General features: G+C 49.2%; 1 long non-coding RNA gene and 1 pseudogene across 1 annotated transcript; both read left to right on the top strand.

The window, feature by feature from the left end:
* The first annotated feature begins 88 nt into the window (after window positions 1-88).
* LOC130544149 (uncharacterized) lies at window positions 89-18,613 on the top strand. The gene is made up of 4 exons (XR_008960177.1): window positions 89-1,217; window positions 1,945-2,053; window positions 13,784-13,876; window positions 16,969-18,613. It is a non-coding gene; the product is annotated as an uncharacterized LOC130544149 (long non-coding RNA).
* Window positions 18,614-25,854: 7,241 nt separating this feature from the next.
* LOC113266081 (histo-blood group ABO system transferase 2-like) lies at window positions 25,855-27,541 on the top strand (annotated as a pseudogene).
* Window positions 27,542-27,815: the final 274 nt, after the last annotated feature.

Genomic DNA, 27,815 nt, shown 5'->3' with positions numbered 1-27,815 from the left:
GATTAAAGCCATACTGACATGCACATACTGAAAACATAAGAAAAAGTCTGTCACTTTCTGGAATCTTCTTCCTCATCATGCTGTGTAACTGTGTACATAACAGAAAACAGAACAAATATATAGCCCTGCCCCAAATGTTCCTTCCCCGGAGCACTCCCTTCTTTGTGAACATTGTGTCTCCCAGGCAGCTGTCCTTACTCGGGTTTGAATAAAACTCTCTTCCTTTCTCTCTAAACTGTTTTAAAAAGTTCATTCATGTAGTCAACAATAACAATGTTTTCTATTTAAGTGAAAAAATAAATGTTCCTGGTTCACAACAGCAACAGCACAGAAGGGCGGCTGTTCTCCATCCTGGACGCTTTCCTGCAGAACCAAGCATGTGTATATAGATTCCAGGACAAATGGGGTCATCCTAGAAGGATGCGTTGAAGGTCTGAGAAGCACTAGCCACTCCATGGGTGAGACCAGAAGGTGAAGCTCTTCCGCTTACATCATTTCTTTTTGGGTCTTAAAGTTGCCTTGGAAATGCATGAAACCACTGCATTTCCTAAAGCCCAAGCCTTGGAGGATCTGAGAGCAGCTGACCTTGCCTGGAACCAGGTACACCCCAGCAGGGAGGGCTGGTGCAGAAAGGGAAGGGGCAGGGTTCTGAGGGTGGTCTGCAGCTAGAGGGGTCCCCAGAAGGGGCCAGGTGTACGTGCGGGGCCAGCCCAGGACCCCACCCACGCCTGCACCAGGTGTTGGGGCGAGGAGGTGCCTCGCAGGGTTGCGGGCAGGAGGGCTGGTTGCCCGGCATCCAAGCGGCTTGGGCACCACTGTCCCTGACCAATCACCGTGTGGGGGTGGAGCTACGTCTCAGTGGGCGGTCCCGGAGCTTCCCAGGGTGGCAGACCTGGGGCAGAAGAAGGGGCACTGGGAGAGAGAGAGTTGCCCTGCGGAGTTCCCAGCTGGTGAGTGAGAGCTCTGCGCTGGGGTGGGGGTCTGGGGGGTAGGGTGCGCCTCAGGTGGGAGGCGGGGTTCTGGAAGGGCTCGTGGAGAGGGTTCATCGTGGGGACTCAGGTGAGTTTTCTTTTTCCCTTTAAAGTCTCTTCTGCCCGATGTCCGTCAACTGGCCGTATTCCCCATACCCGTGAACTCCAGGGCGCCCGCTCACCTGAGCTTTTGTGGGATGGGTTGCAGAATTTCAGGGTTTCCTGTGTTCCCCGGGAAGAGTGCGGGTAAGGACCTCACACAGTGGGGTGTCCCCCGGTTCTCTGACACAGTGCAGGTGATGCACCTTGAGCAGTACCCCGAGTTCAGCAGGGTGTGCCCTGTTCCCCCAGGCACAGGTGTGGCAGTAGCAAGCCCCAGAGCCATCCCCCAACTTCAGCATTATGCCCCGTGTATCCCCCAGGTTGGTGGTAATTGGCTCTTAGAATCGTACTGGAAGGTCCTCCAGGTTCCTGCTGCCCCAGACACAGGTGTGGCGATAATAAGCCCCAGAACGGTCCCCTAACTTCAGCATTGTGCCCCGTGTCCCCAGGGGTTGGTGGTAATGAGCTGTCAGGATCATGCAGGAGGGTCCTCCAGGTTCCTGCTGCCCCAGGCACAGGTGTGGTGGCAACAAGCCCCAGCTCCATCCCCCAGCCTCAACATTGTACCCTGTGCCCCCCCCCCCGCCCCGTGCCCAGGGGTTGGTGGTATTTGGCTGTTAGAATCATGCTGGAAGGTCCCCCAGGTGGGGCCCTGGAGGCAGGCGTAACCCAGACCCCACTCTAGTTGTATTTGGAAAGATGAGTTGAGGGTTTCTTTGGAAGAGTAATTCCACTTTCCAGAAAAGGCAAGGTCATTGGTCTATTTAGAATGAAGATAATTACTAGTAAAAAACAAGTATGTGTTGCCCCTTCGCCCAGAAACCGAAGCAGGTGTGCAGGCTATACGTTAGAGATGCCTTCTTCTCCCCAGCTGACAGCACTTCTCTACTCTGGCTCCACGAGACCCGAGGTTTTGAACGTCAGCATCTGAGTCAGTGAGGCAGCTTGTCACAGGACACCAGCGTTCAGAGAAGGCACACGTACGTTTGGCGAAATGTCCTATCTATGTCAGACTGGAGGTAAAACCTTTCATTTTCCCAAAACCTCCTGGGCTTTTCTGTTTTCTCTAGCTGAGCCATGAAGTAAAACTTAAGTAACTGTCAGCATTCTGGATTTGGTGCAAGAATTACTTAGTTTCCCTTAAGGTAGAACATTGCAGGGGATCACATTTTCTCTGTCCATTTATTGCTTACGAATGTATTTTGAACATCTGTTTCCTAGGAAATCTCTTTTATTAGAAAGGGAAGGTGAGATTCACTCCGTGTGTGTTGTAATGTCTAATTTGTTCCTTCATCTAACAGTGTTTATTCACTTGGGCCTAGGATATAGATGTGTGGCCAGCATCTAGAGTTAGGTGGCTTTTTGTCGTCAGATACAGACTTGGATGATGTCATTTGTCAAAGGTGATGTTTCATCATTGGTTAGTCTTTTCATCGAAAGAGTTACAATTAGGGTTGAGGGAAAATTCAAATTTATTCAAAGCAGCCTTTTACTGTTTAAAAGTTGAGCTTGACTTTCTAGTTTTACTAAACGTATCATCTCTATATTTTGAGGAGCTGTTTTCTCTGTAGTTTCTTCAGTGGTGGAGTCAGAAGGAGAGTCTGGGAATTCTTTTGGATAGAGGCATGCTGGTGGCTTCAAGGGGCTTGGCGTCAGGAGCCCTGGGGTGAATTATGCAACTGCTTGCCTGACCCTGGGTGCATCTCACAGAGGTTTTGTTTCCTCTTATGAAATTGCTGGCAGATAATGTTCTGCTTAAAGGGGAACCCTCCCATCCTGTTGGTGGGAATGCAAACTGGTGTAGCCACTTTGGAAAACAGTGTGGGGGTTCCTCAAAAAGTTAGACATTGAACAACCATATGATCCAGCAATTGCTCTCCTAGGTATTTAACCAAAGGATACAAAAATGCAGATTCGAAGGGGTACATGCCCCATGATGTTTATAGCAGCAATGTCCACAGTAGCCAAACTATGGAGAGAATCCCAAAGTCCATGCACTGATGAATGGATAAAGCAGATGTGGGATACATATATATATAATAGAATATGACCCAGCTTCAAAAAGAATGAAATCTTACCATTTGCAAGGATGTGGATGGATCTAGAGTGTATTAAGCTAAGCAACATCAGTGAGGAAAGACAAATATCTTATGATCTCACTCATGTGGAATTTCAGAAAGAAAACAGATGAACAGAGTCGAGGGGTGATGAGAGAGGCAAACAAAGAAATAGACTCAACCTTGGAGAACAAACTGAGGGTTGCTGCAGGGCAGGGGTGTGGGGGGAAGAGTTAAATGGGTGAGGGGTATTAAGGAGGGCACTTGTGATGAGCGCTGGGTATTGTATGCAGATGAGGAATCACTAAATCCTACCCCTGAAGCGAATATTCCATGGCATGTGAACTAACTGGAATTTAAGTAAGAGAAGAAAGGAAAAAGTGTTCTGCTTCATGAAGAGTGAGGTAAAAATGTCATGATTTGGGCTGTACTATTCTGTAGATGATAGTTGTAAAACACCCTGTTGTAGGATACGCTAGTTTCTTATCGCATAAGGAGTCTCAGAAAGTTGCAATGAAAGATCCAGATCTCAGAGCACGTTCATGTTCCACTGATATGTACCAGTTTGCACAGGTAGGAAGGAAGGTGCAGAGAAATGCAACAGAAGGGGAAAGTAGGTGTGAACCTTTCATTAGTTAGCGTTATAGCTTTCTCATGAAAGCCTTGCGCCAGTGTGATTTTGGAAGAAGAGGGGGAATCCTGGAGCTTTGCAGCAGACCGGGGAGTTCCAGGTCTGGGTAAAGCTGACAGGGGTCCCAGAAGAGAGCTGAGTGCATTCTTCAGCACGGTGTGGAAGGGCGGGCTCCAGGGGTGGCTGTGGGTCTCCTGTGTGAGAGTTGTGACAGGTGAGGGCTGTGAGCAAGTTCCTGGCTGAGGACAAGTGAGGCACAGGCAGAGAGCTGGCAGAGAACCTTCTTCTGGGCCACCAGCCTCACCCAACACACACAGCCTCATCGTCTGTCCCTGTCACTCCAATTCAGACTTCTCAGAAGGTGAGAACATATCAAGAACATTCTAAACAGAAGGGAAAGCATGTGCAAAGGCCCTGGGGCAGGACAATTCCAGGTATGTCCAGGAGCAGCAAGAAGTCCCTGTGCCCACAGGAGACAGCTTAGGACATGACCTCAGGGAGGTGACAGAGGGTGACAGAAAGCCATTACAGGGCTGTAACCCCATGAGACTCTGTTTCAGTGGGCCATCCTGGCTCCAGTGTTCAGAACAGATGACAGAGGGTTGAGGATGGCAAGTCAGGTCAATGATGAAGCTTTTCCAGGAACTCAGCCAAGAGATGGGCTCCAGTGTGAACCAGACAGGTACCTTGGAAGGAGTGGTTAGACCTATTCTGGATACATTTTGAAGATGGAGCTCACAGGATTTGCTGATGGGTTAGATATTAGGAGCAGGAGAAAGGAGCAACTGGGGTAACTCCCAGCTGTCATGGGTTGTCCTGAGCGAAGGGAAGGAGAAGGTTTCTGGGGGTAGGAGGTAGTCTGTGTTCCACATGCTGAGGAAGGTGCCTTTCCCGGTGGATCTGCTGAAGTTTGTGTCCGGGAGAACCTTTCACATCTCCTCCCTCAGCAACATTCAAGTGCAAGTATCCCCCACTTTTTAAACGTTCACAGTAAGACACTTGGCTTTCTTGAGAGATCTACGTTATTACCCGGCTTCCGTAACAGGAAGAGACCTGAAGAGGATTTCCCTCTTATGAAAAAAGTCGAACAGTGAGAAACATGTTCAGCATCTGTTTTGGGGAGAAGCACGACAGAGGCGGCGTGCACCCCAACCAGCTCCTTCCGCTGGGAACCGCTCTCCGCATCCAGCCACCAGCACTTTGAATTGTGTCTGTGAGCCTCTGCTGTGCTTTATCTCCATTTATTTTCATCATCCATTAGGAAGTTGTGTCCTGAGGCCTAAGAAAAGCCAAAGAGAAGGAATTTTGGAGTCTGAGCACGCGCTCTAATTTTTCTGTATAAATTAATGGTAGTTCCTTCTTTATACCATTTCTGCTGTGCAAGGTTTCCCAGGAGCACTGTACTTTCAAAGAGCAGGGAAACCTATACCCCATGCTGCGGGGTTAGTTTTAGTCTCCATGCTGGACAGAACATTTCATGACTGTCGGATTTTCTCACTCAAACATTGAGACTTTGACCACCTTCACCCGTTTCTACCACCCCATCCCCGAATCTGGCACCTACCAATCTGCTCTCAGTATCTATACGTTCAGTATTTGTTTAGTCCTCGTGGAATGTACATGAGAGCATCTGGTATTTGTCTTTCTGTGTCTGAGTTACTTGGCATAAGGCCCCCAAGGTCTGTGTTTCCATGTCTGGTTCTTGTGAATAATGCTGCAGTGAACGTGGGAGTGCATCTGTCTTTTTGAGGCAGTATTTTTGTGTTCTCCGAATCAATACTCAGTAGAGCCATTACTGGGTCATGGGGTAGTTGTATTTATTTTTTCAGGAACCTCCATACCGTTTGTCACAGTGGCTGCACCAATTTCCATTCCCACCAACAGCGCACAGTGTCTCCTCGTCTGCACACCCTTGACCCCACCTGGTGTCTGTCTCTGGGACAATTGCTGTTCCAACAGTTGTGAGGGGATAGGCGATTGTGGGTTTGACTGATGTTTCCCTGACGATGATTAGTGATGTCGAACAACTTTTTCTGTCTCTTGGCACCTGTGTGCCATCTTTGGAAAGTATCTATTCACATATTCTCCCCATTTTTTTTTTAAGATTTTATTTATTTATTTGATAGAGAGAGAGACAGCCAGTGAGAGAGGGAACACAAGCAGGGGGAGTGGGAGAGGAAGAAGCAGGATCCCAGTGGAGGAGCCTGATGTGGGACTTGATCCCAGAACTCCAGGATCACGCCCTGAGCCGAAGGCAGACGCTTAATGACTGAGCCATCCAGGCGCCCCTCTCCCCATTTTTATACAGTTTTTTTTGTTTTGATTTGTATGAGTGTTGTGTGTATTTTGGATATTAGCCTCTTCTCACACAAATGATTGCAGATACTTTTTCTTATTGGGTCAGTGGCCTTTTAAGTTTTTGATGGTTTCTTTTGCCGTGTGGAAGATTTCAGTTTGATGCTGTTCCACTTGTTTAGTTTTGCTTTTGTTGCCTTTGCATTTGGTGTCCGATCTAAAGACTCTTTGCCGAAACCAACATCGAGAAAATTAGTACCTGTGTCTTCTTGGAGGTTTATGGATTCAGGTCTTATGTTCAAATCATTCATCCATTAAAAATTCTGTGTGTGGTGTAAGAAAGTGACCCAGTTATATTCTTCTGCATTTAGTGCCCAGTTTGCCTGTTACCGCTCACTGAAGAGACAGTCCTTCCCTCATGGCATATCTTCTGCTGCTGTGTCATAAGTTAGGACCATCTACGTGTGGGTTCGTTTCTGAGCTTTCTGTTCTGTTCCACTGACCTGGTGTCTGTGTTTTTGCCAGTACCATCCTGTTTTGATGACTACAGCTTTGTAATCTAGCTTGAAATCCAGGAGTGTGTTGACTGCAGCTTTCTTTCTCCAGGTTGCTTTGGGTATTTGGGGTCTTTTGTGATTCCATACAAGTTTTAGGACCGTCTTCTATTTCCTCGAATAATGCCACTGGAATTCAGATAGGGATTTCATCACATCTGTCGATTGCTTTGGGTACGATGGACATGTTCACATAATTAACTCTTCCAGTTAAGGAGCATGGCGTATGCTTCCATTTGTTTGTGTCGCCTTCCAAATCTTTGACCCATACATTCTGCCCCCCTCGACACACATGTTTTTCATTTCTTTTCTGCCATGTGTTGAGTGTACCATGTCTTTCTCATTCTTGGTTACTTTTATTCCTCAATTTTTTTTCTTAATGCAATTGTAAATGGCATTGCTTTCTTAATTTCTCTTTGTGAAAGTGTGTCATCAGTATATAGAAATGCAAGAAGGTGGGTCATCTGGGTGGCTCCATCGGTGAAGCGTCTGCCTTCGGCTCAGGTCATGAACCCAAAGTCCTAGGATCGAGCTCCGCATTGGGCTCCCCACTTAGCGATGGTCTGTTTCTGTCTTTGCCTGCCACTCCCCCTGCTCATGCTTTTTCTCTCCCTGTCAAATAAATAAATAAAATCTGAAAAAAAATGCAACAGGTCTCTGTATGTTGACTTTATATCCTACAGCTTTTCTGAATTTCTTTATTCTAACAGTTTTTTTTTTGTGGAATCTTTAGGGATTTCATGTCATTTGCAAATAGTGACAGTTTTCCTGTATGGATTTCATATCTTTCTCTTTCTTAAAAATTATGTTAGTCACCCTACAGTACTTCATTAGTTTTTGATGTAGTGTTCCATGATGCATTGTTTGCATATAACACCTAGTGCTCATTACAGCACGTGCCATCCTTAATACCCATCACCAGGATAACCCGTCCCCCTACCCCCTCCCTTTCTGCAACCCTCTGTTTGTTTCCCAGCATCCATAGTCTCTCATGGTTCATCTCCCCCTCCGATTCCCCCCTTTCACTTTTCCCTTCCTTCTCCTAATGTCATCCATGTTATTCCTTCCGTTCCACATAGGAGTGAAACCATATGATCATTGTGTTTCTCTGTTTGACTTATTTCACTTAGCATAATCCCCTCCTGGTCCATCCATGTTGATGCAGATGGTGGGTATTCATCCTTTTTGATGGCTGAGTAATATTCCATTGTATAGATGAACCACATCTTCTTTGTCCATTCATCTGTTGAAGGACATTTTGGCTCCTTCCACAGTTTGGCTGTTGTGGACATTGCTGCTGTGAACATTGGGATACAGGTGCCCCTTCTTTTCACTACTCTGTGTCTATGGGGTAAATACCCAGTAGTGCAATAGCTGGGTCATAAGGTAGCTCTGTTTTTAATGTCTTGAGGAGCCGCCACACTGTTTTCCAAAGTGGCTGTACGAGCTTGCATTCTCACCAATAGTGTAAGAGGGTTCCCCTTTCTCCACATCCTCTCCAACATTTTTTGTTTCCTGCCTTGTTAATTTTAACCATTCTAACTGGTGTAAGGTGGTATCTCATTGTAGTTTTGATTTGTATTTCCCTGATGGCAAGTGATGTGGAGTATTGTTTCATGTGTCTGTTGGCCATTTGTATGTCTTCTCTGGAGAAGTATCTCTTTGTGTCTTTTGCCCATTTCCTGGGTGTTGAGTTTGAGAAGTTCTGTATAGATCTTGGAAACCAGCCCTTTATCTGTAATATCATTTGCCAATATCTTCTGCGATTCTGTAGGTTGCCTTTTAGTTTTGTTGATTGTTTGCTTTGCCGTGCAGAAGATTTTCATGTTGATGAAGTCCCCATAGTTCATTTTTGCTTTTATTTCCTTTGCTTTTAGAGACGTGTCTTGCAAGAAGTTGTGTCCAAGGTCGAAGAGTTTGCTGCTTGTGTTCTTTTGATTTTGATGTGAGACAGGAATCCGTTATCTTTCTTTCGTGATTGTATTCGAGTCCTCTGTCTTTCTTGGTGAGTCTAGCTAAGTTTGTCAGTTTTGTTTATCTTTCCAAAAAAGGTGTTTCTTATTTTCATTGAATTTTTTGTCTTTTTAGTCTCCATTGGATTTATTTACACATTCCTTTTTGTTATTTCCTTATTTCTACTAATTTGGGGCTTTGCTTTTTTTTTTTTTCCTACTTCTTTAGGTAAAATTAGGTTGTTTATTGGAGAGCATTCTTATGGATTGACGAAGACCTGAATTTCTATGAACGTCCCCCTTAGAGCTACTTTTGCTGCATCCCATAAGTTTTTGTAGGTTCTCTTTTTCATTAGTGTCAAGGTACTTCCAAAATTTCTTTTGATTTCTTCTTTGACTGTTGGTTGTTCAGTAGCATGTTGTTAAATGTCCACATGCTTTGTTAAGATTTTTTATTTATGTATTTGACAGAGAGTGAGAAAGCGAGAGAGGGAATGCAAGCAGGGGCGTGGGAGAGGGAGAAGCGGGCTTCCCGCTGAGCAAGGAGCCTGATTTGGGGCTAGATCCCAGGATCCTGGGATCACGACCTGAGCTGAAGGCAGATCTTTAATGACTGAGCCACCCAGGCCCCCCAATCTCCACCTATTTTTGACTGTCCCATTTTTTTCTTGAGACTGATTTCTAGTTTCTTATCATTGTGTTTGGACAAGATTTGAACCAGAAGGTGAAGAGAGCATTCAGATTAAAGAACTGTTTCCTGGGGGTTTTTCTGAGGGCAGACCATGAGTTCAGTGGGACGGAGGAAGGTTTTGTGAGATGGGAGGGGGGTCAGCCCTTGTTAGAATTACTGCCTACTACCATGCAGGCTGTGTACCACTGTTCACCCTGTAGTCCTGATGGACTTGTGCTTCATTAGAAATACTTTCTAGGAGGTGCAGGGGTAGCCTTCTCTAAAAGAAAGGTGCCATGTGGGTTCATGGCATGACAACACGTCAGCAACCAGGATGTATGATATTGTGGGGGATCAGACCAGGCTTTCTGTGGGAAGTGACAGGAATAGGGCATGGTGAGCTTCATGACCCTAGGCGAGGTCCTGAGTGACCCACTGGGTGTTGGGGTCTGTGGATCTGTCTCATCAGGTGCTGTGGAATTCAGCGACACCCTCCTGTCTGCGGAGTTGTGTGGAGACAGGTAGACATCAGTCTCTGGCCAGGCATGATGGTCGCACTGGACCACCACCAGAGGGGCAGCGTGCAGGGGAGCCACTGCTTGGTTTCCAGGAAAACTGACCAGGGCCTGTGACCATGATTCCTAGCAGCTGCAAGGGGAGAGGAGGCCGGGGGTGGTGCACACTTCCTAGGGCTGTGGTCAGGACTGGTCTGGAGCCCACTGAAGTCAGCCACACCTGGCACAGAAGGCACCCAGTCAGTGTAGCTGTGGGCACTGCTCCCATGGCACTTTCGTGCCGGCTCCATGCTGCCACCTCCTGCTTTTCATCATCATCTTCAAGGTCATGTGCCTCTGCTCTTGCCCCATGGCCTCGGGGTATTGCCCGTCCTCCACCTGGCCCTCGTCCCTGGTGCCCTGTGCAGTCCGATGCCAGGGTAGCCTTCTCGAGATCCATCTCTGGCCCTGTCAGTCCCCTGATGGAACACTTCCATGGATCCCCCATGAGGCGAGGATGATGTCCTGCCCTGGAAGGGGGCTGCAGGTCCCAAATCAGGAGAGCCACGTCTCCCTTTTCAGCGTGGCCTGCCCTCCCCTCAGTCTTCCTCAGGGAAGCTCTCCCCGCTTCCTGAGATGACAGCTCTGAACTTAAAAATGAATGTTATTTTACATATCTCTATGCCTTAGTTCATCCGCGGCATGTCTTTCAAACCCGTTAGTGGATTATTTAGAAGTTCTGAAGGGCTGTCTGCTCAAGGAGGGGATGACCTGGGTGGGGCAGCTTTCCCTCTCATCTCCCTCAGCATGTCCCTGAGTCCTGGAGCCAGCAGTCCCACTGAGGATTGAGGGACCCGAGCCAGCCCATCCTGAGCCCAGGCTGTGTCAGCTGTATAGACTGATGTGTGCTGGAGCGGTGGGCAGCTGGCATGGTCCAGGGGAAGGCAGTGTCTCCTCATTCCTTCCCTCCCTTCCTCCCAGAGGTAGCTCAGAGCAGCCTCCAACCCCTGCATCTCCAGATCCCTTGACCTGTGTCTCCTGTGTTCAGCTGGTGACCTTGGAGTTTTACATGGATTCTACCTCCCATACCCTCTCCCGTAGCGGTTCCTGGATCACGGGAGGGGTCGTACCCTTGTCATTATTTGGTCCTCTTCCTGTCCCACACCAAGCCCACCCACCTTTGCATCTTCCATGTATGTGCTTGGAAGGAAGCCCATCCACAGGGAACCTATTAGCCAAATGGATCCAGGTAATGACCATTGAAGTAGAGATCCAGGATCCATAATAAACCTGCTCTGAAACCTGTCCCAAAGTCTGTGACTCTCTCACACTGAAACAGAAACAATAATAGCTTTCTGGACTGTGAAGTGACATGTGTCTCTACTTCCAATCTTGAATGCATAGGTGCTGAGCCTGGACAGAAAAGGACCATGGCTCCCGTGGGCTGGGACCCACAGTAAGAACTCAGTGAAATCTGAATTCGAGGCATAGAGTGAATAATTATTGTAGAGTGAATCCTCCCAAGTAGGGCTTATGCACATTGCACAGCAGAAGCTTTTTCAAAGAGGATCCTGAAAGAAAATCTTTTTTAAAAATTTATTTTAATTCCAGTAGAGCTAACATACAGTGTTACATTCGTTTCAGGTGTACAATAGAGTGATTCAGTAATTCTATATATTACTCAGTGGTCATCAAGAAAAGTGTCCTCTTAATCCGCTTCATCTATTTCACTCATCCCTCCATCCACCTCCTCTCTGGTAACCATCCATTTGTTCTCTCTTGTTAAGAGTTTGTATTTTGGTGTGTCTCCTTTTTCTCTTTTATTTATTTATTTTTGTTTGTTTCTTAAATTCCCCATAAGAGTGACATCGTATGGTATTTGTCTTTCTCGGACTGACTGATTTCAGTTAGGATAATACTCTCTAGCTCCATCCATGTGGCTGCAAATGGCAAGGTTTCATTCTTTTTCAAGCCGAGTAAGACTCCACTCTGTGTGTGTGTGTGTGCGTGTGTGTGTGAATACACACATCTATCATCTCATTTGTCAATTTTTCTACAGACACTTGGGTTGCTTCCATATTGTGATATTGTAAATAATGGTGCAAGAAACATAGGGGTGCACGTACCCTTTTAAGTTACTGTTTTCCTAGTCTTTGGGTAAATACCAGTAGAGTGATTGTTGGATCGTAGGGTAGTTCTATATTTAATTTTTTGAGGAACCTTCATACTGTTTTCCACGGTGGCCACCACAGTTTGCATTCCCACCCACAGTTCGTGAGGATTCCCCTTTATCCACATCCTCCCAACACCTGCTCTTTCTTGTGCTTTTGATGTTAGCCATTCTGGCAGGTGTGAGGTGATACCTCATTGTCCTTTGGATTTACATTTTCCTGATGATGGGTGATGGTGAACATCTTTTCACGGGACTGTTGGCCATTTGTATTTCTTCTTTGGAGAAATGTCTGTTCATGTCTTCTGCCTATTTTTTAACTGGATTATTTGTTTTTTTGGGGTCGAGTAGTATCAGTTCTATATGTTTTGGACACTATCCCTTTATTGAGTATGATCTTTGCAAATATCTTCTCCCTTTGAGTAGGTTGTCTTATTATTACGTTTTCATTGTTCTTCTGCCATGTGGAAACTTTTTATTTTGCTGTATTCCCAATAGTTTATTTTTGCTTTCATTTCCTTTGCCTCAGGAGACAGTCTAGAAAAACGTTGGTAAGTCCATGTCAAGAAGTTACTGTCTTCCCTCCTGTAGGATTTTTATGGATTCAGGTCTCATATTGAGGTCTTGAAACTGTTTTGTGTTTGTATTGTGTAAGAAAGCAGTCTAATTTCATTCTTTTGTGCGTAGCTGTCCAGTTTTCCCAACACCATTTGTTGTAGAGACTGTCCTTTTCCCTTTTGATATCGTTGCCTGCTTTGTGGAAGATTCATGGACCACATAATTGTGGGTTTCTGTCTGAACTTGTATCCTGTTCCTTTGGTCGCTGTGTCTATTTTTGTGCCGTACTCTCTTGTTAGGATGACTGCAGCTTTGTAGTATAACCTGAAATCTGAAATTGTGAGTCCTCCAGCTTTGTTTTTCTTTTCCACATTGCACTGGCTGTTCAGTATCTTTAGTGGTTCCATATAAATGTTTAGGATTGTTTATTCGAGGTCTTTTATTTTTTAATTTAAATTTAATCAGCCAACTTACAGTACATCATTCGTTTCAGATGTAGTCATCAATAAATCATCAGTCGTGTGTAACACCCAGTGCTAATTGTATCGTGTGGCCTCCTTAATGTCCCTCACCCAGTTACCCCCCCCAACTTCTCCTCCAACAATCATCAGTTTGTTGCGATAGTTAAGAGTCTATCATGGTTTTTCTCCCTCTCTGATGACTTCCCATTCTATTCTCCCTTCCTTCCCCTATGGTCTTCTTCCCTGTTTCTGATATTCCACATAGGAGTGAAAGCATATGATCATTGTCTTTCTCTCATTGACTTATTTCCCTCAGCATAATACCCTCCAGCTCCACCCAGGTTGGTGTGATGGTAAGTATTCATCCTTTCTGATGTCTGAGTAATATTCCATTATATATATATGATCCACATCTTCTTTATCCATTCATCTATCCATGCTCATCTGCACTCCTTCCACACTTTGTCTATTATGGATATTGCTGCTATGAACACTGGGGTGCATGTGTCCCATCTTTTCACTACATCCGTATCTTTGGGGTAAATACCCAGTAGTGCAATTGCTGGGACATAGGGTAGCTTTATTTATAACTTCTTGAGGAAACTCTGTACCATTTTCAAGAGTGGCTGTACTGGACTGCATTCGCACAGGGGTGTAAGAGGGTTACCCTTTCTCCACATCCTCTCCAACATTTATAGTTTAATGTCTTCTTATTTTTAGATATTTGGCCTCATGTGATATGGCATCTGTAGGGGTTTAGATTTGCATTTCCCTGAAGCCAAGTGATATGAAGCATTTATGCATGTATCTCTTGGTCACCAGTACGTCATCATCAGTGAAATGATTTCCTATTTTAATCCATCTCAAGGTCTAAAGCTGGGTAAGGCACTGAAGCTGGATGATGCCATCGGTTGGAATCGTGGAGAATTTTAAACGATCTCTGTGGAGAACAAGTTTAAAGGTCAGTGTGAAGCTACTAATTGGATCTGGGGAGATCTCTGAAAGTGGGGGTTCCCTGGGATGGGCTGAGGGGGGCCCTCTGATTTTCCTGCTATGAATCCTTGCTGCAGCCCCAAACGGATGGTTTCCTGCTGTGGGGCAGACTGAGTCCTCTAGTCGTGCAGAGGTGAGCCCAATGCCTGGTGCATTGGAGGCAGGCAAAGGGGGAGGGGACCCTTAGCAGAAGACCCAGGGTTAGGTTAGGCCTCAAGAGACAGCAGGTCTGAACTTCCCAGTGCTCAAAGAACTCCCAGGCTGACTGAGATGAGGGCACAAGGGCAGGTGAGTGTGAGCCTTGAGGTTTCACCTGGGAGGGCCCACAAATGTTGGGGTTCACCAGAAGGGGCCCTTAAGGGGTGCCCCAATTCTCTTGCCCTGAATGCTCTGTTGTGCCCCAAAACGGTACGGTTTCCTGTGGGGTGCAGGCTGAGTCCTACGGTGGGGCTTGGGTGTCCCCAATCCCCCGGAGTTGGGTGCCAGGACCCTGGGGAGGGGCCCCTCTGTGGCCAACCTAGGGTAAGGGTTAGGGTCCAGGAGCCTGGCAGGGCCTATCTGCAGGCTGTGTGGCGAGCTCCACGGAGGCCTGAGATGAGGGCGTGGGGGAGGGTGAGCATGGGCCTCAGGGTTGGGGCACGGGGGACCGTCGAAGGTCGGGACGGGCTCCGGGGGCCTCCCCAAGTTCTCATGCCCTGTATGCTCCGTAGTGCCCCAAGGGGCACGGTTTCCTGCGGGGTGGCAGACTGAGTCCTGTGGTGGGGTTCCGGTGTCCCGAATCCCTGCGGCTGCGGCTCCAGGCTCTTGGGGAGGGGCCCCTCCACAGATGAACTAGAGTTAGGGTTGGGGCCCAGGAGCCCCGCAGGCCGAATCTGCCTGCTATGTGGTGAACTCCGCCACGGGCTGAGGTGAGGGCGTGGGGTGGGGTGAGCATGGGCTTCAGGGTTGGGGCTTGGGGATTGCCGAAGTTCGCCGGGGGCCCTCCTGGTTCACCCGCCCTGAATGCTCTAAGGCCTCCCAAGGGGCACGGTTTCCTGCAGGGTGGCAGGCTTTGTCCTGCAGTGGGGCTCAGGTGTCCCCAGTCCCCGGGGCTGCAGTGCCAGGACCCTGGGGAGGGGCCCTCCGCGGCCGACCTAGGGTCAGGGTTAGACCCCAGGAGCCCGGCAGGCCTGATCTGCCAGCTGTGCTGCGAGCTCGGTGGCGGGCTGAGGGGAGGGCACAGGGCAGGGTGAGCATGGGCCTCAGGGTTGGGGCGTAGGGGGCCGCCGAGGATTGCTGGGGGCTCAGGGGGGCCCTCCCGGTTCTCCTGCACGGGATGCTCTGTGGGACCCCAAGGGGCACGGTTTCCTGCAGGGTGGCAGGCTGAGTCCCACGGTGGGGCTCAGCTGTCCTCAATCCCTGGGGTTAGGGTTTAGGGGTAAGTGGTTAGGGGTTAGGGTTAGGGTTTAGGGTTAGGGTAAGGGTAGGGTTAGGGTTTAGAGTTCGGGTTAGGGGTTCAGGGTTTGGGGTTAGGGCTAGGGTTAGGTGTTAGGGTTTGGGGTTTCGGGTCAGGGGTCAGGGTTTATGCCTCATGGACTCACTTTCCCCTCCTCCATGTCTCTGGGCCACTACATTGGACAGGAATTACCCAGAGTCACACATGAGTCATGGCCTGAGTTGGAGTGTTTTTCTTCTCTCCCTCAGTCTGGGCTCTAACAGAAGAAGAGTGGGATATCCCTGTGGGCACTGATTGTTTGAAACACAACTGCACTCCAGTCAAGGGCTGTGCAGAGCTTATACCGGTTCCTGATCCCACTCTGCCTGGGCTGCCCCCGGTTCCAGCACAGCCCTGACCCACGAGAGCATACAGCAGACATGTATGGATCCATACAGGACCGGGTGCAGAGGCCTACCTGCTCCTGTATACAGCCTTCTTGTGGGGCTGGTGGGGCCCTCTTGCAACTGGCTGGATCCTTGGTCCTATCTGAGTGATCAGCAGTAGACAGTCAGGTCTCAGAAAGGGCAACCTTTGGCCTCCAACCATCCAGGCAGGCATCTATGGCCCTCCAGCTCAGGCCAGTCTGGATCTTGACCACCCCCAGCAGGTTACTGAGCTGACTGTGCTCCTGGCAATGTAATAGGTCCATGGGCAGTGTAGACAGCGCCATGGGATGTTTCCATTCCTAATATTTGTGTGCTTGAGACAAGCACCTCCTCCCTCACAGCCTCTGAGCCTGCTAAGAGCGGTAATAATCCTCCAAATACAGAGTGTGGCTCTGGGTACAACAGCCATACAACAGACTGGCCTGGCAGTCCTTTGGCCTCCAGTTATAATGCAAATATTTGCCATGCATACTTGTTAGGAATCAAGGATACAGGGGGGCGCCTGGGTGGCTCAGTCGTTAAGCATCTGCCTTTGGCTCAGGGTGCGATCCTGGCGTTCTGGGATCAAGCCCCATATCAGGCTCCTCTGCTGGAAGCCTGCTTCTTCCTCTCCCACTCCCCCTGCCTGTGTTCCCTCTCTTGCTGGCTGTCTCTCTCTCTGTCAAATAAATAAATAAAATCTTAAAAAAAAAAAAAAAGGAATCAAGGATATAGGAACAACTGTGTGTCCCAGCAGGCAGTATCTCACTGAGACTGCATGCATGACCCAGGGTCTGTGGCCTTTGAACAGCCTGCCAAGTGTGGATTCTGTGCTGTGGGATAATCCTTGAGCCTCCCACTGCTTCATTGAGCAATAATTTCCTCACCATCCACACATTTGGTCTCTGCTCTTTGTAAAAGAGAGAGAAGAGACTGGAAAATGAGCTAGTTTGTTCTTTGGGGATGGGTGATTAATGTGGGGGCAGGTGTCACTCTGGGGCTCCCTCCTCCCAGGGACACGAGTGAGGTCTGTGTGCCTTCCAGTCTCTGAGACGAGAGGACCCAGTGCCCAGGGCAGGAGTCTTGTTTCCCACCAACAGCAAAGTTGCTTTTTCAGCAAGTGGAAGAGCGTCTTGCCATCATGGGAGAACGGTAGGAGCACTGGATGGGCAGCTGCAGCCCTGACCCTAAGTGACCCCTTCCTTCCCTGGGCTTCAGGTCCCACAGCCGTGCAGTCCGCCACCAGTGATGTGGAACAGCAGGAGCACTGGACGGGCACCTGCAGCCCCTGACCCTAAGTGACCCCTTCCTTCCCTGGGCTTCAGATCCCACAGCCGTGCAGTCCGCCACCAGTGATGTGGAATCTGCTGCTTTCCCAGCCTGGCATCCATTCTCACGTCCAAGTCCAGCATCTCAGCTTGCCTTTGGGAACCACATCTCACCTGCCTCCCATCCACAGTTCCAGAGGGAAGACCCCACTCTCCACCCACCTCAGAGATGGGCGTATGATCCAAGTCTACCCAACCCCATGCTCTGTTCTCTGGGTGCTCTAATGGCTTCAAGGATGAGAGTGTGACCCAAGCCGGGCCAAAGACACTGAAAGTCATGACTTTACATGGAACCCAAGGGAAAGAGAAACCCTTCCCAGTAGAACGGATGGTGAGTGGGTGTCAGCCTGGAGTTATGGGAGGCCCCAGATGCAGTGAGAGACTGTGCCTGGGAATGGGGCCACCCCAGAGCACTTAGCAGAATGATTGTCAGCCTCTGGACCTGCCAGTCCAAAACCACTGTTAACTTGTCTCTTGCAAGTATTAAGATATTTCTACCATTAAAATATATTAACTTCTTTTACTTCAGTAAGTGTGTCCAGTCCCTTGCCATCCAGAGTGCTAGGTGACACATCAGGATTGACCATCCCTGAGACTCCCCGTGCACGTGTCCTCACTGGGAGGAGCATGGCTGGGGGAGAGGAAGACAGTGAGTGACGTCAGGTCTCAGCGGAGCTCCAGAATAGTTCTGTCCCTGTTCCTTCTCTGCCCCAGAGAGGAAAACCCCAGAACAGTGAGAGGAGAATCAGCACGAGGAAGAGGCCCTGGACAGCTAATTGGTCTGCTTGTTTTTTCCTTATTTTAGGGTCTATTTTGTTAATGTGCATTTTTATTAGGAAATCACCCATTTCCTCTAGGTTTTCAGTCTGATGTAAGAGGTTTCTCTTATTTAACCTTTAAATTTGTCATAAATTGTCACAATTAATGAACAAATGTTGATACGTTATTATTTACTGAAGTCCACACATATCCAGGTTCCCTCTGTTCTACCTTTTCTGGTTCCAGGATCCCATGAGGGCACCCCGTGACATGTGGTCGTCATGTCTCTTTAGGCTCTGCTTGGCTGTGACTTGTCTTGTTTTGATCACCTGGATGGTGTTGAGAAGGACTGGTCAGGCGTTTTGTACATAGACCTGTACATAGACGGGATTTACTTGTTTTTCTCATGGTTAGACGGGGGCTGTGGTTTTCAGGGAAGCGGATCACAGAGGTAAAGTGCTCTGTCATCACTGTACAGCAAGGAACACTTGTCACTGTCTGTGTTAACCTTGGTCACCTGGCTGAGGCTGTGTTGGTCGGGCTTCCCCACCATGAAGTTACTTTCCCAGGTGCCTATGGTGTGTCCTTGTGAGCAGGAAGACACTGTGCAGAGCCCACACACTTTAGGAGAGGGGAGTCCGCTGCACCTCCTTGATGGGTAGCTGAGGGTCTGTCTATATTTATTATTTGGAATTCTGTTAGAAGAGGTCTATTCAACCCCAATTGTAAAAACCTGTGTAATCTGTTAATAAAAAATACAACTGAGCAATTTAAAAGATCACTTTGCCTTACTGAACAATTCATGAATTGGACAGCATCCCATCTAGCAAATAGAAAGGACCTCCTTTGAGCTGCACGGAAGGAAAGGCTTTTAAAAGCAGACAGGGAATTGAAAAAAGGAAATCGTTAGCAAACAATGCATTGTTTAAGGCAGGGTTGCCCTCCTAAGGGGAACAGAAGGGGCCATTCAGTACATATTCCTGGTTGACTGGTTAAAGTTTACATGGAGGTGGGGGTGTGTGAAACTGCAGTTGGGTTAGGCGGTAAGACCTCGTTTGCTGACCTGGGTCTCTTAATGTTAAGTGACTGCATTTGGGGCCTGTGGTTTCTTTTTAACAAATCATTTATTTTTTACCAGTGCTTTCCATTGTCTCCTGTTTTCTGTGGACATCATTCCATCTTTGTGGGGTTTTCTGTGGTACTTCTTTACTTTCTGATACTTCAAGATTATCCTGGCTCCTATATTTACAGTCTCAGTCCTACTATTAGCAATATCTTAGAAGAGCTCTGGCTCCTTTTATTAGAGAATGGTATTAAAGTCTTGCCTGTGGGAACTGAATGTGCTCAGCAGACAATGGAAGGCAATACATGCATGTGTTCCAACCAATGTAAACACACCTAATTAAAGATGTCCATGTGGTACTGTCTGTATCTGTACTGAGCCGAAGAGGAGTTCATGCTGATGTCTCCAACCTGGTTGTATTGTGATATTCTTCCTTGGCTGATCTGTAGCTTTCTACTCCAACAGTGACAAACTGGCTCTCACCACCTGCCGTGTATTTAATTCACTGCCCCATTCCAGATTACAGATGGGGAGTTTTCAGATCTGTTAGCTACCACCCTGATGGGAAAGAGCTTTTTCCTTTAGTCTACAGATTCCACTCGTTTCCAAAGTTTACTTAGGTCAGCATCTTCTGCCATACAGCCTGCAGTGGGTGTTTTTCATACATTTCCAGTACAGTTAGAGTCTTTGTCATTTTCTGTATCCCACTGAAGGGGTAGAAGAAATTTTGCTCATTTCAAGGTTCTTTCAGTTGGATTGGGAATTATACATTGACATGAAACAGATTAACAGGAGGGAAAAAGCCCACAAAGTTTTTTTTTAAAAGATTTTATTTATTTATTTGACAGAGAGACAGCCAGCGAGAGAGGGAACACAAGCAGGGGGAGTGGGAGAGGAAGAAGCAGGCTCATGGCGGAGGAGCCCAATGTGGGGCTCAATCCCAGAACGCCGGGATCACGCCCTGAGCCGAAGGCAGACGCCCAACTGCTGAGCCCACAAAGTTTAATCATGTACACATGATTAAATGACGAAGGCAGGCAGGTTTTATACTTTGTGGACAAAGAGAAAATAAATCTGTGAGAAATTCACAGAAGAAGGAAAACAACCTTGGGAGCTCAATTAGTAAGGAATTCTAAACAGAATTCAGGCTGGGGTAGTAAGTTAGTCAAAAGTAACAAGGGTTGTTTATGCAGCCTTCTGGGCTCTAAATTTCCCATCTCTGGTGATTAGGAAGTCTTTTCACCTCCTGGTACAGGGAGATCTTCATGTGCGGATAGATTTCCTGCTTCCAGGGGGACAGAGGAGGGTTTGAGTGTCCCTCTTACATAGGCTGTCTCTTAAGTAACTTTAATTTAAAATATCTATATGTCAAAGTGGCAGATTTGGGGCAGCCTGCCCTTGGCCCCTACACCACCCTGCGACACTCCCACATCCTAAGTAACTTTATTTCAGCAGCTTATGATTTACTTTTGGGGATGTAAACATGTTTGTTTGTGTTTTTTAAAGATTTTATTTTTAAGATTTTTATTTGTTTATTTATTTAACAGAGATAGAGACAGCCAGCGAGAGAGGGAACACAAGCAGGGGGAGTGGGAGAGGAAGAAGCAGGCTCATAGCAGAGGAGCCTGATGTGGGGCTCGATCCCACAACACCGGGATCATGCCCTAAGCCGAAGGCAGATGCTTAACCGCTGTGCCACCCAGGTGCCGCAAAGATTTTATTTTTAAATAACCTCCACACCCAACATGGGGCTTGAACTCACAACCCCTAGATCAATAGTTGCATGCTCCACCGACTGAGCCAGCCAGGTGCCCCAAAATGTTTGGGTTTTGACAAATGAGTAATGGCAGGTATAAATCATTAAAATATGATGGAATTCACCCCCTGATCATTTTATCACCTCTAGTTTTGCCTTTTCCAGAATCTCCTACAAATGGGGTCACTCAGTATGTAACTTTTTCAGACTGGATTCTTTGACTTAGAGAAATACGTGTAAAGTTCATCCATGTCATTGTGTGAGGGTGATGGTTCATTTCTTTTTATTGCTGAATAGATTAACAGGAGAAAAACAAGTCAAGGTTTAATATCATTCAAATGTCCTGTATTCATGGGAGATACCCAGGAAAACGGAGTAACCCCTTGAAGTGACCCAGCCCTCACTCTAAATGCCATCTTCAACTAAAGACCAAAAGATTTTAGGTGGTGGGAAGGCCAGTTAAGGGATGTTATCAGGTGAGCACAGTAAGTGAGGGAATGGTTGTTACACAGATTTAAGTCTGTGCTTTTTCTTTCAGTAAGAGTTTCTTGAGATTTAGTCATTCTGTTCCTGATACAGAGGGAGACAGGCCTACCAATGGAGCTTTCCTTTATCAGCGTACCTTTCACTCACCAAACAGCAACTTCTACCCAGTTGTCAGAGATTCTCCCATGTCTGCTGTTTCTTAAAATTAATCCACCCAAATAACCCTTGTGCCAAAGAGGCACATTTTGCCTGGCATATTCTGCTTCCTTCACACGGATGCACTCAGTTTGCTTATGGATTCATTACCGGAAGGACATCCTGGCTTCGTTAAGTTTGTAACCACTATGAATAGAGCTGCTGTGCATAACTGCATGTTTTTGTTTGGAAATAGCTTTTCAAAGCTGTGGTCTAAATACCAGAAGTACAATTGTTGGACCTTAACGTGAGACTTATTTAGGTTTGGAGAAAATGGCCAAACTGTCTTCTGAAGGGACAGTTGCTGCCATTCCTCACCTTCCAGCAGTTGGTATTCTTGTTTCTGGAGTTCAGCATTTGGGATAGGTGTGCAGTGCTGTCTCACTGTTGTCTACACTTGTTCTTTCCTAATGATGACGTCGAGCATATTTTTTAAGCTTATTCTGTGTCTGCATATCTTCTTTGTCCAGGCATTTTCAGACCCTTACCCATTATCAGTTCGGATGTTTGTTTCCTTATTGTTCAGTTCTGATAGCTTTTTGTATATTTTGAATACAGATCTTTTACCAGATATATGTTTTGCAAATATTTCCTCCCAGTTTGTGGCTTGTCTTTTAGTTTCTGAGCAAGGTCTTTCACAGAGCAGAAGTTCTAATTTTAGGAAGTTCATGTTATCAGTTTTTTTTCTTTAGTGGATTGGCGTTTGGTGTTGTGTTAAAACTCATCACCAAACCCAAGGTCATGTAGATATTCTTTTATGTTTTCTTTTTGACAGTTTTACATTTTAAATTTATCTACAATGTTGAATGAATTTTGGTGTAAGTTGTAAAGCTTGTGCCTGCATTTCACTTAATTCTGTATGGTTTCTAATTAATTGTTTCTATTTCTGGAGATGTCGGGGGTAATTGGACTCCATTTCAGTTTGAATTTTTAAAATGTAATGGATTCAGCTGGACCCCAGAACGGACAGGTGCCTCCACTGAACTGAGCGCACCGCACCCTGCACCGCCCCCACCGCCCGCAGGGGGCGCCCGAGTCCCGCTCCGCGACCCAGGCGGGGCAAGCGCTTTCCAGGCGCTGGCAGGTGTTCCAAGTCCTCAGGACCATCTGTGCTGACGCCCCCCCTTCCCCGGCTTCGGGAGGACGTGGGGCCTCATCCACGGTCAGGAGCCCGGCCTCTCCACGACCTGCTGTGGAGACTAAGGGAGGACGTGGGTCTGTGTCCACACCGACAGGAGCCCGGCCTCCTCAGGACCCGCTGTGGAGACTAAGGGAGGACCTGGGGCCGCGTCCACGCGGACAGGACCCGCAGTGGAGGACGTGTTTCCACGTCCAGACCCACAGGACCCGCAGTGGAGGACCTGGGTGCGCGTCCACACCCACAGAACCCGAGTCTCCTCAGCACCCACCGCGGGAGGAGAAGGTGAGGAGAAGCCGCCTGAGCCGGGACTGCCGAGGGCTCCGTGCTCACAGGACCCCGCGGAGGAAGGGCGCGCTGTGTAGACGGTGGGGTTTCCGTGGTTTGTGTGCGGTGCCGTGGGGTCCCTGGCGGGGCTGTGCGCGGGGCTGTGGGGTCTCCCCTCTCTGGGCCCGGATCCGCTGGGCTGGTCCGCGGGTCCGTGTTTACGCGCACACGTATCCGGTTCCGGGGGCTCCGCAGGCAGTCTGCAGTCAGGGAGCCTCTGGCCGCCTACCTGGTGCTCGTGCTCCCCCGGCCTCGGCCCCGCAGGGTCCTCCCCGCGTCCACACCCGGTCCGGGCTGTCGGTTTGGCGTCTGGAGGTTCGGTAGCGACGGCGCGCGCTCTGCAGACAGACGGCTGTAGGGAGAGCAGGTGTTTTCACGGCGTCGGTTCTTCCTGAGCGCAGAGTGTCTTCCTGTCTCCGCCTGCCGCCCTCGACGTCTGTCGTCGGTGTCTCCTGGGTGTCCGTCTGTCGTCGGTGTCTCCGGGTGTCCGTCTGTCGTTGGTGTCTCCCGGGTGTCCGAGGGCAGGGCTGTCCGTCTCCCTCGACGTCTGTTGTTGGTGTCTCACAGGTGTCCGAGGGCAGGGCTGTCCGTCTCCCTCGACGTCTGTCGTCGGTGTCTCCCGGGTGTCCGAGGGCAGGGCTGTCCGTCTCCCTCGACGTCTGTCGTCGGTGTCTCATGGGTGTCCGAGGGCAGGGCTGTCCGTCTCCCTCGACGTCTGTCGTCGGTGTCTCCGGGTGTCCGAGGGCAGGGCTGTCCGTCTCCCTCGACGTCTGTTGTTGGTATCTCATGGGTGTTGGAGAGCAGGGCTGTCCGTCTGCCTGGATGTCTGTCATCGGTGTCTCCCGGGTGTCCGCGAGCAGGGCTGTCCCCTGATCAGTATTTCATGGAGGAGGAGGAGGAAGTTGGGAGGGTCATTCTGGAGAAAAGCGGGGTTCGGGGTGATGGAGTGTTCTCACCCACTGAGCTGCAGGGGTGGTGACTTCTTGGAGGAGGTAAAACCCGCGTCTTCCCCTTTGGGGCCTGTGACTCATGAGTCTCTGCTGTGGGGCTTCTAATGTGGGGTCTGTAATTGACAGTTGTTCCTGTGACTGACACTGAGCGGTTGGCTTCCCCGCCCAGCGCCCCTTCTGGCGACCCCAGTCCACTTGACTGAGCCTTCCCTTCATGCATTTTCACAGTTCTAACCAGTTTTTGGTGGAGTGTGTGGAAAATTCAAATTCCAGATCCCGCTGCTTCTCTTGCACCCGAGACACAGGGGCCCCCGATGTCATCCTCCCACGAGTCTCTTGCTAACCTGTGGCCTCCTACACTGGTGAGTGGCCTCTCCGCAGTGGGCGAACCGGGTCTGGGAGGACTTGGCCTCCATCAGGAAGCTTGATGTGGGCTCTGCTCCTGTGACCTGGTGCTGACCTGGTTGTTTGTAAGAGTACTTGACTCTGCGGTGATTTCAAGGTGCAGTGAACCTGTCACAGCAGCACAAATACGCTTTATCTCTACACTCGGACTCCCCAGCTGTCGTTTCTTTACCACACGGGATACTTCAGTGCGTTTTACCCCGAACAGGGACACGCTCCCGCGGAACCACCACATAGCCCTGAATGAGGAAATCATCACGGTTTCCATATTATAATCCAGACCACAGGTCCACTTGAACTGTCGCCACCTGCCCCACTGTCTGAAATGTCCTGCTCCATTCGGATCCAGTTTTCTTCTTCCGGAACTGCTCCCGAGACTTTCCCATATTTGCACAACCCTGATGGATTTAAGGAGCACAGATGGCTCCAATCTGGGTGGCCTCTCTGGATGGCTTATGTCGCTTGGGATGTTTTCAGTGTCCGTCCACGTGGTGACATGCATCAGTCCTTCATGTTTTCACTGTGACTAAACATAAATAACGTTTACCACTTAAAACATTTCAGGTTCACAGTTCTCTGGCCTTAGGTGAGTTCACATGGTTGTACACCATTCTCTAGAACTTTTCTTTCTCCCCGAGGGAGACTGCATGCGTGAAACACCAACTCCCTATTCCCCTTTCCTCTCAGCCCTGAAGCCACGTTCAACTTTCTGTCTCTAGACACCTCATACAGGTGGAATCACACAGTGTCTGTCCTTCTGTGAAAGCCAGCATCCTGTCCTTGTTGCTGATTTCAGAGTAGAGCTGTCACTCTTCAGACTTGAGCATGGTGTTTGCTATAGATTTATTGAAAAAGATTACCCCTTATTCCTGCTTTCAGGAGTGTTTATATCAGCAACAGACATTGGATTTTGGTTAGAACCTTTTCTGCATCAATTAATATGACCACATGTTTTTATTTAAAAATTTATTGTGGAGTATAACATTGCTTGTTTTCCGTATATTGAACAACCTTTGAGATGTTTGTGAAGAGACACTTATGATGTACAATATATTTAAGAGCTCTTGGTTTTGCAATTTTTCTGATCAGGCTTCTTACATCTATTTTAAGACAGGTGTAGGGATGTATTTGCTGATTTTGTGATGATTTCATTGGGGCTGGTATTAGTGGTTAGGATTGGTGTTACGGGTTGTTAGGGTTATGGTTGGGTTAGGGTTAGGGGTCTCCCTGTCCTCTTCTGCACAGAGCCCATTCTCCTCCAGTAACCAGAGTGATCTTTTCGACACATAACATTTGGGCCTCTCTGTGGTCTGCTCCCCTCCTGCCCATCCTTTCCAGCCTCACCTCTCCCATCACAGCCTGCCCCTCTGTGGGCCACCCAGGGGTATGATTGTCCCACATGTGCCTCAGGCCTGAGTCCAAGACTTTGCATTCACTGTGCCCTCTGCCACGAGCACTCTTCTCTCCCCCTGCTTCATGTTTGGCTTGTTTCCCTGTTGGCTGGGCCCCGAATTGCCCCCTGATAACCTGACTCATGTCTGCTGGTTGAGCGTGCCTGTCTGCTATTCAAATGTAGTGCCTGCCTTCCCGATGTGAGCAATTTGCTAACCTGCCCGTGATGGGGCAGGTGTAAGGACGTAGCCTTAGTGTCTGCATAAAAAATCAGTCTCAGAGGGGCTCACCACACTTGCCTGATGATGGGGGAGCTGCTCTCCCTATGGTGGGGAGCAGGTAGTCCCCTCAAAGGGGGACCAGTCATGTGAGGCGGTTGGACAAGACTCCCAACTTCTTGTCTGGGGAGATGTAGACCTGGACCTGGGAGCTTACACCCTTGGATTCAAGGCTGGGGCCTAAGCGAGCTCCTTCTTCTTCCAGAGGTCCTCTTTCCCCTTCCCTGACCATGGGCTGGACCTGATTCCTGACCTGGGGAAGTTCGAGGGTGACCCCTCCTAGGAATACCAGGGGTACTGAGGACCTTGTCAGCAGGATGCCCAGTAGCCTTCAAGGGAGGACCCTACAGGAGGTGGAGACAGCTCTGTGGGGGCCGGTGACATCCCACGCAAAACAAAATGGGGCCGGTGGCCGGCCCTGCTGGTTCTACCCAGACTGTAGGGCATAGAAACAAGGGCTGTGCCCCAAGGTGCTCCTCTCCTGACAGGCGGGGACAGAACTGGGGGTTTGCCCGGGAGCTCAGCACAGGGGGAGTGTTCCTGGCTCCAGCATGCTAGAGCCCATGTGGGGCTGCATGGGCTTCCAACCTCTTAAGCCTTAGGCACCCCTTTGTAAGATGGGGTGCTGACGGCCCCCATCTCTGGGAGCAGAAGGTAGGGAGTCCGCATGGGCAGACTCACTCAGGAGAGGCCAGGAGAGTGGCTATTGCTTAAAGCAGCCCAGGGCCTGTCCCCTTGAAGAAAGTACACAGGTCTATGGCCCTCAGCTTCGGGGTCCTGCTGCCAGCCTCTGGCAGTGACCCTCCTCTCACCCTGTCCCCTGTCCCCGTAGCTATGTGGTCTTCCTGGAGCTTGTCCTGCAGACGGCAAAGAAGCACTTCATGGTGGGACACAGGGTCACCTACTATGTCTTCACTGACCAGCTGGCTGCTGTGCCCCGTGTGCCCCTCTGTGAGGGCCGGAGGGCGGTGGTCCTTATGGTGGACACAGTGTCACCTAGTACGTCTTCAGCGATCAGCCAGCTGCCGTACCCGTGTGCCCCTCCGTGAGGGCCAGTGGGTGGTGGTCCTCAAGGTCCGTGGTGCCTTATGGCGGACACAGGGTCACCTAGTACGTCTTCACCAACCACCAGCTGCCGGGCCTGTGTGCCTCTCTGGGAAGGCCGGAGGGTGGTGGTCCTCAGGGTCTGCAGCGCCCCGCTCTGGCAGGATGTGTCCATGCAGCACATGGCGATGATCAGCCGCTTCTGTGAGCAGCGCTTCCTCTGTGAGGTGGACGACCTGGTGTGCGCGGATGTGGACATGAAGTTCCATGACCACGTGGGTATGGAGATCCTGTCCCCCCCCCTTTGTCACCTTGTACCCCAGTTTCTACTGGGTGGCCAATGAGAACTTCAGCAACGCGCGCCGGCCACAGTCCCAGGCCCACATCCCCAGGCACCAGGGCAACTTTTACTATATGGGGGCCTTTGTTGGGGGGTCAGTGGTGGAGGTTCACTGATTGACATTGGCCTGTCACGAGGCAATGGGGGTCGACCTGGCCAATGGGATGGAGGCCATGTGGCCTGACAAGAGCCACCTGAACCGCAAGCCCACCAAGCCCCAGAGGCCACGTGGGACCTGAGGCTGCTGGGCTGCCCTCCCCCAACTCGGGTCATGAAGATGCTGAGATTCGGGCAGTGCCCAAGAATCACCAGGACATCCAGAACGCATGAGGGGCTTGCCCTGTCTCCGTCAGGGTGGCCTCTCTGAGCGGAGCCATAAGAGCAGATTCCTTCTTCTGTCCTCTTAACTGTGGAGTCCAGCACTGCCCGCTCGGGCATGTCCAGGGCCCCTAGCTGCCCCCATGCACAGGAGGCCTGCCTGGGGCACAAGTTCCTTTCCTTGTGGTCAGTGCATTTCGATGATTTCTGGGTCATTTGCAGCTGCGAACGGCTCCAGTTTTACATCGAATGTTTTTCTGTGTCAATGCTGAGCAACCATCTTTAA

Source organism: Ursus arctos, unplaced genomic scaffold (assembly GCF_023065955.2).
Source record: "Ursus arctos isolate Adak ecotype North America unplaced genomic scaffold, UrsArc2.0 scaffold_19, whole genome shotgun sequence".
Taxonomy (NCBI): domain Eukaryota; kingdom Metazoa; phylum Chordata; class Mammalia; order Carnivora; family Ursidae; genus Ursus; species Ursus arctos.
Note: the sequence above shows the minus strand (reverse complement) of the source record. Positions and strands in the feature narration are given on the sequence as shown.